Source organism: Cervus elaphus, chromosome 4, assembly GCF_910594005.1.
Source record: "Cervus elaphus chromosome 4, mCerEla1.1, whole genome shotgun sequence".
In the NCBI taxonomy this organism is placed as follows: domain Eukaryota; kingdom Metazoa; phylum Chordata; class Mammalia; order Artiodactyla; family Cervidae; genus Cervus; species Cervus elaphus.
This window is the reverse complement of record NC_057818.1, coordinates 42664017-42673975: the sequence shown is the minus strand read 5'-3', so window position 1 is coordinate 42673975 and position 9959 is coordinate 42664017. Positions and strand designations below refer to the sequence as shown.

General features: G+C 41.2%; 1 pseudogene; it reads right to left on the bottom strand.

Annotated features, from left to right (window-relative positions):
- Window positions 1-659: 659 nt before the first annotated feature.
- LOC122692959 lies at window positions 660-815 on the bottom strand (annotated as a pseudogene).
- Window positions 816-9959: the final 9144 nt, after the last annotated feature.

The window sequence follows — 9959 nt, the reverse complement described above, 5'->3', positions numbered from 1 at the left end:
CAGTTATCTTTCCAGATAAATTTTAAAAACATTTTGTCAAGTTTCATATTTCTTCCCCTGCAAAACTTGCTAGTATTTTGTTTAGGACTGTATAAATCCAATACATTAATTTGGAAAGAATTAGCATCTTTGCAATGTTCTATCTTCTTATCCAGAAATTTGCATTTTTCCTTAAAAAAAATTCTTGCAAGCTTTCTTTATATATTTAAGACTCTTTAAAATTCAGAGTTTTTTTTTTTTTTGACAGAAAAGTAAGATTTATTGATGGGCCTGAGTAAGGAGGAGACAACTCCAAGGATCTCAAGAGTACAGCGCCTGCCGTTTGTTCAGGGAGCCACCCTTAGGGATGTATTTGACCCCATAGCCCTCTGGCATGAGCTGTTTTCTGCCACCATGTTTTCAAATTCATCCGCATTAAACTTAGTAAATCCCCACTTCTTGGAGATGTAGAGCTTCTGGAGGCCAGGAAACTTGAACTTGGCCCTTCCTGGGGCCTCAGTCACACGCTCCTTGTTCTGCAGCTTGCTGCCGATGGACATTATGACTCAGCCAAAGTGGCCCCTGGCCCCTGTGCCCTGGGGCTTTCTAAAGGTGCTGCCTATACCTGTCTGGAGCTTAGACTGGGGACAGCTTGCTGGTCATGAGTATCCGCTGGAAAGGGCTGTCTCCAAGTTCCTTAACGCAGCGGGTATAAGCAATAGGCCACATACACTACTGAGGAGCCATTGCACATTGCTCAATGGCTGCATTGTTTGCAGCCATTGCACGTTGGGCCTCCATGGGGAAATGAACACAGTTGGCTTAATTGGCTGCAAAGAAAATTCATGTTTATTGAGTGTACATATGGCAAAATTCACCTTTTATAGGTGAACCATTCTGCAGCTTTTGACAAATGTATGCATTTATGTAACCACCACTGCAATCAAGATAAAAAATATTTGAAAGTGAGAGTTGATCAGTCGTGTCCTACTCTTTGCGACCCCATGGACTATACAGTCCATGGAATTTTCCAGGCCAGAATACTGGAGTGGGTAGCTGTTCCCTTCCCCAGGGAATCTTCCCAACCCAGGGATCAAATCCCAGTCTCTTGCATTGTGGGTGGATTCTTTACCAGTTAAGCCACCAGGGAAGGCCAAGAATACTGGTGCGGGTAGCTTATCCCTTCTCCAGCGGATCTTTCTGACCCAGGAATTGAATGGGATTCTCCTGCATTGCAGGTAGATTCCTTACCAGCTGAGCTACAAAGAAGCCCAAAGAATATTTGCATCACTGCATAAAATACACCCTTTCCCCTTATAGTCAACTCATATCCTCACTCTTATCCCTAACTTTTTGCTTTTCTCCTAGAATGTCATATAAATGGAACCCCAGAGTACACTTGCTAATGACCCCTTGATTACCCCTGTAGTTTTGGTGATGCTAACCCCATCCCCGTGGCTTACAGGTAGGGGTTCAAGAATGACCCCTTGATACCAGCTAGGCCAGTGAGACTCAAGCCCAGGACTTCTGTTTCAACTAGTACAGAGATCCCTTTCCACAGGGTTGCTAAACATTTGGAAGATAAGCTTAGAACTGCTGAAGGTCATTTTATAAGGATATGGGAAGAGGCCGCTTGTGAACAAAGCCAATAGTCAGAGAAAGAAGGTTTTTACATCCAACCAGGCCTGAGGATGCACCCTTGAATTTATCAGTTACCTGAGCAAATACAATAGCTTGCCAGCTTTTATTTGTCTGTCTTTCTATGCCAGTCATGATAAGCTTTCTATCATAGAAACAGGCTTAATGAGGTTCCACATGCAAATATTTTTTGAGGCCCACTATGCACCAAGGCATAGAACACAAATTACCTGCATCAGTCTCAAACCAGGTACACCAGAAACAGGGCTCTGATGAAGCACAAACACAGATAAATTAAGAAGTTTTAACATATATAAATATATTTAGTCCGAATATTTTCAATGTGTCTATACAGTTTCAGCTCACCAGATCATTTCCCAGACCCGGCTTCTTCATCTAACCCATCACTTCTTTTCTCAATGGACACTGACTTTAATTTTCTTTAAGGAGCAGAAAAGGAAAGTGGAGAGGACATTGCTGTTTTGAGTAAGTCCCCAGGACCAGGTCACAATTCACCTAAGATGATCACTTATTCTGCCTTTAACAAATCAGCTTCTATAACATTTTGGTGGTATAGTATCTCTTCATATATATATGGGTAATGAAGAAGCAAACCTGTGTTTATTTGCAGATGATACAATTTTATAGATACAGTTTAAGAAATCTACAAGAAAGCTACTAGAGATAATAGCCAAATATAGAAAGTCTAAGACACAATATAAACATACATATACAAATATCCACTGTATTTTTATATTAGTCACAAATAATTGGGAAGTTGAAAATTTAAAATACCACCTATTGTTGTATTAATAATATCAAATGTTTATACAGATAAATTTATCAAGATGTGTGCAAGACTAATAAACAGAAAATAAACATTGCTTAGAAAAATTAAAGAATACCTAACAAAAAAGGGAGATATACCATCTTCATGGACTCATTATCGCTGAGATGTTAGCTCTTCCCAACCTGAGTCACAGATTCAATACAATCTCAGTTAAACTCTTAGTTTTTTAATTAATTGAGACAGACAAGGTGATTCTAAAGTAGTTTTTTTTTTTTTTTTTTAAGCAAAGGGAATAGAGTAGCTGAAACAATGTTATGAAGAACAAGTGTGGAAGTCTCACAACATCTGATTTCAAGGCTTAATATAAAGTATCAGTAATCATCACATTAGGCATAATCAGTGTAAGTGGCATTGGAATACCCACATAGACTAATGAAACGGCATGAAGTATCCAGTTGTAGACCCACCCTTACACAGTCAATTGATTTTTGACAAAGGAACCAAGGTGATTTATGGGAAAAGGATAGTCTCCCAACAAATGGTGATGAAACAAATGAATATCCATATGGAAAAATCACAGCCCTTAACTTGAAATGGATTGGGTTATAGCCATAATAAACATATACAAGTTTATTTTTAACTCAATAATAATAACCAAATAAAAATCAAGAATATCCAGGGAAAATTTCAAGAAGACAGCTGAACAAGAAATCAAAAGTCTAAATTCCTTGTAAATTGGATTAGGGTTCTATGTAATCTGAATCAAGGTGTGGAAAGAATTATTTTTTTAGGACAGGAGTAAAAAATAAAATGCTTCTAAAGTATGCTTGGAAGAAATCAGATGGACAAGTAACAGTTAAAAAATTAAAACTAGAGACTAATTAGAGGAGAGGGAACTAGTTCTGTCAAATAAGGTATATTATAATGCAAAATACTTATTAATAAATTGACTTGATACTTTCTTGAAAACAAATATACAAATACAGAAAGTAGACTGGAGAGATTCAAATCAGTTTTGTTAGAAGTTCTTAATATTTGAGGACTAGTCCAAAAGTCATATTAGGGTAGATGGAAACCTACACGAGGGAAATAAACTGTTTATCCTCACATCATGTTCCAAATAGGTAAAAGGGTTGAAAAGTTAAAGATTAAATAAAAATCAAACTAGAGGAAAGCCTCAGTACATACTGAAATAATTTCTTGGCTGAGAGGTGGCTTAGCACTATGAAAGAAATCACAGTAGATCAATGGTTTGGCTATGTTGGGATTTACATATTTTATTTCAAAGTGAGGTCACAAAGCAAATTTGCCACTGGGAAATATTTTCTACAAATATAACAATTTTTTTTATCCTATATACAAAAAGAATTCATATACATATATTTATTTTTAAATTTATTTTATTGAAGTATAGTTCATTTACAATATTGTGTTAATTTCTGCTCTACAGCAATGTGAGTTATATATAAATATATATATGTGTGTGTGTGTGTGTGTATACACATACATATTTGGAGAAGGGAGTGGCAACCCACTCCAGTATTCTCGTCTGGAGAATCCCATGGACAAAGGAGCTTGACGGTCTACAGTCCATGGGGTCACAAAGAGTTGGATATACCTGAGCAGCTAACACACACACACAAAACATACAATACATATACACATTCTTTTTCATATTCTTTTCCATTATTGCTTATCACAGGATATTAAATATAGTTCTCTGTGTTACAGAGCAGCACCTTGTTGTTTATTCATTCTATATATAATAGTTTGCATCGTCTAATCCCAAGCTCCCAATTCACATATAATCTTAAAAAATTAAGATACCCCAAAGAAAAAAAATGCATAGGCCACATAGAGAAAGTTGAGTCATACGAGAATAAAGGTAAATGTCAAGTGAGTATAGAAAGTATCAATCTCATGAGTATATTTTAACAATAATAATTAAAACAATAAATATGATACCATCTTAAGCCATCAAGTTTATAGATTTTTCAGAACTGCGATTCCCACACCAGCAGGGGCACAAGGCAGAACATAGAGTTGGAAGAAGAGTAAATTGTTACATCTATTAAGAATGCAGTTTAGCAATATTCGTGACATTTTTTAGAATGTTCATATTTTTGATTTAGTAAATTTACTTTTAAAAATATAATTCTTAATTTTAAAATGTACTAAATTGCCTCATAAAAATAACGTAAAATATGGACAGAAGTTCCTACATTATTCATGATATCAGAGAGAGAGAGAGAGACAGAGAGTGGGAGAGAACTGTATTCCAACAATATAGAGGGAACAGTGGGCTTCCCTGATGGCCCAGGCAGTAAAGAATCCTCCTGTCAATGCAGAAGACCTGGGTTTGATCCCTGCGTCGGGAAGATCTCCTGGCGAAGGGAAAGACTACCCATCCCAGTATTTTTGCCATGTGCAGAGGAGCCTGGTGGGGTACAGTTGGTGGGGTTGCAAAGAGTCGGACACGGCTGAGCGACTCACACACACACACACACACACACACACCGAGGGAGCAGTTAATCAATACCTTCACATTCACACTCTGGCATGTTATGCAGGCATTCCAGTTGTTTACAAGGTGGGTTGAAATATGTGGGAAATTGTGTGACATAATGATACACAAATTGAGAAAAATATTTATAACACATGGTTAATGTGCATAATATGCAAAAAGTATCTGCAAAAAAAAAAAAAAAAGTGACCCAGTTAAAAACATGCCAAAGGCAATCAATAGATAATTCACAGGTAAGAAAATCCCAGTGGTCATTAAACTGAAAAAACATATTCAAACTCAGGAAATTGGGAAGTAAAAATTAAAGAAAAAGTGAAATGCTGTGTATTACCCACCAGGCTGACAACAATGTACAAATGATAACATTAAGTGCAGGCAAAGCGGCAAAGCTCTAGACATCCCATGTATTGCTAGTGGGAATGTGATTTGCTTCAGTCTTTTGGGAAAGTAATCTTAGAAAGCTATTAAAATTAAAATATGCATATCCTTTGACCCAGCAATTCCATTTTATAACTCCATCTTACAGAAATAAAAGCATTATTTTTTAAGAAGAGGGGAGAATACATCTTCTGAATGTCCATTAACAGAGGAATGATTGGATATACATTGTGTGTGTCAGAACTATGGAATATGATGCAGTTACGAGAGACAGATCTGTTTTACCAAAGGGATACCATGATAATTCACTGAGAATAAAATAAGTCACAGAAAAACAAAAATGTATGATATATGTAGGAGAGTAAGAACCTATTTTTATTAAACCTTTGCTTTCTTTCTAACTTTTCTTGTTCTTTTTTCCCTTATCTTTTCTTAAATCAATTCCTTCCTTCCTTCCTCTCCTTCTTCTTCTTGTATTGCTCTTTCCTACCTGTCTTCTTTCTAAGCTCTCTTCTTCCCTTCCTTCCTCTGACTCTGTCTTCCTTTCTTGTATGTTTTCTTCTTTATCTCTCCATTGTGTCTGTCCATCTGTTCATTGTGTCTGATGGACAAAAATGCAGTAATACAAGAAGTAGCACGTGCTGTTAGCATCAGTTATTTTCTGAGGATGGAGTGGCAGGAAGGAGACAGGTTATTAATTGTGTTTTTGCATCTTTGTTTTTCATCACTGGTTACAGGGAACACAGAACAATTTGACGATTTGGGGAAAAAAGATCTAAGAAAAAAAGATTTTATGACATGATAATGCTCTGAACTCTATTTTTGTTTTGTTTTCTTTTGGTTTGAGATACAAGTGAAAAAGATAAAAAAAATTATAAAAGCTCCAATATGTTAAGAGCTTACTCTGATGAACAGAGAGAGGTGTGTTGATGAGTTTTGCTTCTTCATATTATAATGTGCTTTCCAAACCTAAACAAAAAGCATCTTTAAAAAATGTATTAATGAAGTCAGGTTGCTCATCCTCTTTCATTCAAGGGAGATGTAGATTGTGCTTCTTCTGAGGCATCTGTAGGGATGAACCATCACTCTAGGTTCCCCAAGCAGTTAGGAGACAGCATTGCTGCCCCTGGTTTCTGGGACAGGAGGGTGACCTAAAGCGGGACAGTGGGGCCCAGGCTGAGCCCTGCTCACAAGGGCATATCAGGGTCCTCATATTTTGAGGTCCTGTGTGCCATCTTCAGTCCTCCTGCCAGCCCATGAGACGGCCCTGCGGGATATGGTCATAGAAAGAAGAGCCTGTTCCAGATGCAGGAAAGCCGTGAGTCAGGATGGTGGGGAGGTTAAGGGAAGAGCCGCATGGAGGAACCATTGGCGCTGTGTGTGATCTGGGCCAGAGTCTGTCCTGTGGGGGCTGAGTGGGGCCAGAAACTTCTGGAGAGATCCCACTTTGGGGACGTTCCGTGCTGGGCATGGATGAGTAACTCTTCCAACCCTGGCAATAAAGTGGGGGAGGGAGACAGTAAATAAGCAACGGGCAAAATTAAAACCAGTAATGAGCCATATGAATATTGTGGTGTGATGATGCTGGAGACACATTTATTTGGGAGCACTGCATGTTCTGGGAGAACATAACGGCAATGTGGTTGGTGTCCTCATTTTCCTCCACCGAGTTTCCGCTTATTGGCCCTGGAGGCTGGCAGCACCCGCACCTGTGCCCAGATGCTTTTAAAACCTTGGCAGGGAGAGGCAGGCCCATAATGGAGGGAGGCCAGAGCTCCAGCGCCTTCTCAGTGGGGAGGGCCGTGAGGGCTGGGGAGGTGGCCCCCGCCACCACCCTTGCCCGCCTGGGTGAGCAGCAGAGGCTAAGTTGACCAGAAGGCTGCCTGTGACAAGTGTTGTCACACATCCTTGAAGGCGATGCTCGTCCTGAAACTATGCCCCAGGGGAGATCCCGCATGTGTGGGGTGTCACGTGAGTCTGTGCTGAAGAAAGGGCGGGAGTTGGTTTGAATCTGCTGCATCCTTCCAGGGAGCTGCTCTCCATTTGGGTCAGGGCTTCCACCCAGAATCGCTTCCTCCTGGGGCCACTGGAAATGCCTTTTAAGGGCTAGAGTCCTGAGGCTGACAGGGCGCAAGAGGCTGAGCTGTAAGGGGGTGGACAGCAAGGCTTAGCCAAAGGGGCTTGGTCAGGATGAGTCTAGAGGCTCTGACTGTCAGGAGCCAGTTTTACTGGAGGGAGTCCTCAGGGCCCACCCACCCTATGCAGGTGCTGGGGAGTCAGGCAGCAAGGATACCAGAGGTCCCCAAACCTCCCACACTGTGTTACTAAGAAGGAGGTGAGGCCAGAGCACCACTGCCAAGTAGTTGGAGGTGGGCAGAAGAGTTTATTAAAGCAAAGATGACTGCATCCTTGAATCAGCTTCTCCCTCCACCAGGTGGGCAAAGAACCTTGCTTGAGGTGGGGGTGGTTCTAGGGCTTTTTGTGGCTTTCCTCCTGTGGGTAGTTTCATGCTTGTCTACTGCTTTCAAATTTACAGCGAGAAAAACACTTTTCAATTGGAAATTTTTGGCAAGATCACTCCAAAACTGGGTCATGGGTCTGAGCCGGGTCAATTTGTAGAAATACTATGTGTGTGTTAGTCGCTCAGTCTTGTCCGACTCTTTGCAACCCCATGGACTGTAACCAGCCAGGCTCCTCTGTCTGTGGAATTCTCCAGGCAAGAGTACTGGAGTGGGTAGCCATTTCTCTCTCCAGGGGATCTTTCCAACCCAAGGATTGAACCCGGGTTTCCTGCACTGCAGACAGATTCTTTACTGTCTGAGCTACCAGGGAAGCCCAGATATACTATACAGCTGCTCATGTTTCTTTAAGGTATGCTTATTTGTGAATTAAAATATGCATGCCTATTGTTGGGCTTCCCTGTCCTTTACTATCTCATGAAGGTTGCTCATACTCATGTCCATTGAGTCAGTGATACCATCCAACCATCTCATTCTCTGTCACCCCCTTCTCCTCTTGCCTTCAATCTTTCCCAGCATCAGGGTCTTTTCCAATGAGTCAGCTCTTTGCCTCAGGTTGTCAAAGTACTGGAGCTTCAACTTCAGCATCAGTCTTTACAAAGATTATTCAGGGTTGATTTCCTATAGGATCAACTGGTTTGATTTCCTTGCTGTCCAAGGGACTCTCAAGGGCCTTCTCCAGCACCACAGTTCAAAGCACCAATTCTTCATCACTCAGCCTTCTTTATGGTCCAACTGTCACATCCATACATGACTACTGGAGAAAGCATAGCTTTGACTATCCAGACATTTGCCAGAAAAGTGATGTCTCTGCTTTTTAATATGCTATGTAGGTTTGTCATAGCTTTTCTTCCAAGGAGTTAAGTGTCTTAACTTCATGGCTGCAGTCACCATCTGCAGTGATTTTGGAGCCCAAGAAAATAAAATCTGTCACTGTTTCCAGTTTATCCCCATTTATTTGCCATGAAGTGATGGGACTGGATGCCATGATCTTCATTTTTTTGAATGTTGAGTTTTGAGCCTGCTTTTTCACTCTGGTCTCTCACCTTCATCAAGAGGCTCTTTAGTTCCTCTTTGCTTTCTGTCATTAGGGTGGTTATCATCTGCATATCTGCATATACACGCTTGGTGAAAGAGAAATAATTTATATGGTGAAATGTATTCATAACTGACACATATACTCATAAAAGTTCTTCTCCACATGTACATGAAGGTGTGCTGTACTCTCAGGGGTTTTCAGGGACAGCTTTGATTCAGAATGATTCTGAGTGCTGAGCTTGGACCTTTATGTGTGATGGAATTCTGTTGTAGCTAGGAAGCTCTGAAACTCCTCTAAGCCACTGTTTCCATGGTAAAAATTGGAAAAGCTAAGCCCAGAGAAGAGAAGGTATTTGTGTAAAATCAGGGGACAGCACCTAGAATGAATTCTGTGGGTGCACCTTCCAGCTATCTGGCACCGTCTTCCACCCCTAACTGCTTCCTCAACTCTCCATGCAATTCTGCCCAGCTGAGGACCACATCAGTGCCTCCCTTCATGGTCCTGATTCACAAAGTCCAGAGCTGAGCAACTTCTCAGTAAACAGTTCATTCCTCTGCCCCAGCCACATTTCCTAGGCCTTTCAGATGCTGCATTCCAGGAGCTAACTTCTGATAGAGAGAGAGAGAGAGAGAGTTTGTGAGTGTGTGTGTGTGAGCATGCGCACATGCACATGTATGCACGTAGGCTTGCCAGTGATCTCAATGCTCTGGCATGGGCCCATCCTTCACAGGGCCAGGGGCATGAGCTGGTCTGTGGATGCCCCTAGTACAGTGACCCGGAGAGGAGCACTCCACACACACCGCAGGCAACATCCTGTGGTCTGGGCCTTGGGAGAAAATATCTGGCCTGTTGGCTGGAAGCTGAGCTGACAATTGACATCAAGAGGGAATTGGCTCTTTTAAGACAAATGCTTCCAGATGCCAGGATCACTGGGTCCATGTTCCTACCCAGATGGGTCTGGGTGGGAGCCAGGAAAGGAACAGCAGTTGATAAAGTCAGAAAGGTAGTTAATCATCAAGTAGCTGGCTGGGGCAGATTCCTGCAAGGTCGGACTTACCTAGGATGCCCTGACAGAGAAGGAAGGTGCCAGGA